Here is a 3,239-nt window from a genome sequence, read left to right on the forward strand (position 1 = left end):
TGTGCTAAGCCAGGGAACTCTAGTGGCTGTCTGTGATTGGTGGTTGCTTCACTGGGCGCAGGTGCCAAGGGCCCTATGTCGTACCTTAGTCTGACACACCAGCACTACTCTCAGCCGGGGGAAGATCACAGCCGTACAGCCTATAGGCACTTGGCGAAGTCAAGGGCAAGCCTTCCCTCGGGGGCGCAAGTTATATCGGTCAGAAGTAGGGACAGTATGGTCAGGAAACAATTGTTCTTGGTGTTGAGCAGAGTTAAGGGAGGGTTCCACCCTTCCTTTCAGTATGCTGTCACTCTCAGCTGCCGTAGATATAGAATGCAGTCTGGCGTCGCTGAATGGGATAAACGCCTGGACTATTTTTGTTTCTGAGTCTCCTTGTCCTTCCCTCACCCACTGATCATAGGGGAGGGGCAGAGGCACACGCCTGCAGTGTGACGAATGCACCCAATTCTTCCGACCTTCTACTTTCACAGTGGTGCGGGTGGGCAGCAACACCTGACGGGCTGTGTCCAGCGGGGCTCGAGGCTCTTAGTCCGTTGAACATTTTTCACCAAGACATATTCACCAGGTTGGATGACATGTCCTGGGCCCTCGCTTTTGTCAGGTATGGCCTCATGCACCTGGTGATAAAGAGTATGAAAGGTATTAGTTAAACTGTACAGATAATCAGTTAATACAGGGTATTCAACATCAGACAGTTTCTTAGGCTGTGGGACACCCCATACATTGGCAGGCCTCCCAAACAAAATTTCTTGGGGGATAGCCCTATTCTGGTGTTGGCCGTTGCTCTTGTGGACAGTAGGGCTAAGGGCAGAGCATCAACCCAAGTGACTCCTGTCTCGGCTACTATTTTGGCCATTTTAGTTTTTAGGATGCCATTGTACACCTCCACTAGACCTGCTGACTGGGGGTGGTTAGCTGCATGAAATTTTTGTTTTATACTCAATGCTGTACAGACATATTCCATAATTTGAGCCGTAAAGTGGGTCCTGTTGTCACTCCAGACCAAGCGGGGCAAACCGAATCATGGGAGGTACTCTTTTAATAGCACTTTGGCGGTAGTGATAGCGGTGTAGTCTTTGACGAGGTAGGCCTCCACCCATCGGCTGAAGGTACAGGCCACCACTAGGACATATTTCAAATTGTTACATCGGTCCATCTGGATGTAATCCATTTGGAGGACTTCAAAAGGGAAGGTAGGAGGAGAGAATCCTCCCTTAGGAGTAACTGTGCCTTTTCCTGGGTTATACATTATGTTGAAGATTAGATTGCAAACGTCAACATTATCGGCGCCATCTTGCCCCTTTCAAGCTCATTCGTGCGCGTAGGCAACTGCCATTTCAAGCACCATGGCCCCTCTGCCCCTCGCTGATAGCCAGCGCGTCTCTCACTCTCTTTCTTAGCCTCGCTGACATCCCCCGCACGCTGGCAACCCCCTCGCTCTCCTTGGGTCATAAACCCCTCTTCAGCGCAGATCTGCCTCAGAATCCCATCCTGTTCCCAGCGCGACACCTCCCTTCATTCCTTTCATAGTCTCAGGCCCTTTTGACGCATACCTCCCTTTTCCTGTGTGCCCGTCTGTCTTCCTTGTTCCCGAGCCATCACCTGGCCCTGCGGATACTGTTTATTACCCCGTACAGTAGGAGGCCTCCCCTCCCCATCAAAAGACCCTCGAGCCAATCAAAGCCCCCACCCTACGAGACCCGATCAGACTTCACACATTCCGTGAATCGGCGGAATGTCCTGCTGCGCGATAATCATCACCTGTTGCGACCAGGGTGGGGAATTCAACTGTAAATGTATGTGGGAACGGGCCTGAAGGGGAGATTCCGAGGATGTTCTTTCAAATATCAAAGTGTTGCAAGAATGTGTTACGTGCAATAAAGGTCATAAACCCGAGTATAAGAGGCCAGGCCTCAGAGATGTGGCTAGAGCACCTCGTGATGATACTTGCTGTCCGAATTGATGTGTTCTCCTCCGGAGAGAATAAAACTTCGTTTCCTGCCTTTCAGTCTCCAGCGCCTGCTTCTTCATTGATTAATATCGGTGGGTCATAGAGGCGACATCGCCGGGCAACAAAAAGGGTCTTTGGTTACTGGTTGTCTTGCACCCCTTTTTACAATTGGCGCCCAACGTAGGGCCCATCAGCGACTCGTGGACCCAGTGGGAGAGGTCCTGACGACAGAGTGAACGACTGCAACGATCGGAAGGTACCCTGTCCGATAGACCCTCGTCTGACAGCCGATCATCCGAACTTCACTGATTCCGAACGGACCTCTCTTGAGTGATCTACGGTCCTGACTGGGAACCATCAGGAGTGCCACGAGGAGTGCGAGGAGAAGAGGACGATCGGGCGCTGGATTCGGAAGACAAGAAACTGTCCATGCGGTCCGGGTAAGGTCGTGTAAACACGACAAATCGCGAAATAATTGATAATTGATGGAAAATACTAGTATTACTTTTTGTTAATTTATTTGGAGATTTGTTGTCTGCAAACGGAGAAACAACAGGCTCTCCCTTTACAAACAGTGAAGGATAGGTACGCGTCCGTTGGACCTATCTTTCTCCCCCACTGATCAATTGCCCTTCCCCATTGATTAACTGTTACGGATTGTTTTCTGGAGATTCTCTGTCTGCAAACAGGAAAGAATAGGTCCCCCTCTTTGCAGATAGTGAAAGGGTAGGTGACGCAGACCTTTGCGGGCCTACTTATTCTCCCCATTGACCATTTTTTTTTTTAATTTATTGACCAAACATTGATTGCCCGATATTGGTTCTTGAGGTATTCACTGCCTGCAAACAACGTAGAATAGAAATATTCTGTCTAGTCTTTGCACGCAGTGATAAGATAGGTAGTGCTGACTATTATCCCCATTTGCGATCCGTCATGCCTGTCTTCTCCCCACTGGTTAGTAGCCTGTTTAGCTCGGACCGCTTATTAGAGATGAACCATCCGGCTCCGCTGGAAGGCACCCCTAATAAGGACATGTTAATGAAGCATGGATTGATCGCTATAGCCTATAGCAAACGGTGGCATAAATATACGAAAAAGGATCGAGAAAGTCAGTGGCCACTGATAGGATCCTTCGATGATGATAAAATAAACGCACTAGAAATAGCCCTTGGTAAAAACAAGACGACGCCCACTATGCTTGATAGTTTCGGCATGTGGCGCAAAGAAACTGAACAACGTAAAAAGAGAACTGAGAGTAGGTTGGGAAAGGAACTGCGGAAAGCAG

This window comes from Lissotriton vulgaris, chromosome 10 (assembly GCF_964263255.1).
Source record: "Lissotriton vulgaris chromosome 10, aLisVul1.2, whole genome shotgun sequence".
Classification (NCBI taxonomy): domain Eukaryota; kingdom Metazoa; phylum Chordata; class Amphibia; order Caudata; family Salamandridae; genus Lissotriton; species Lissotriton vulgaris.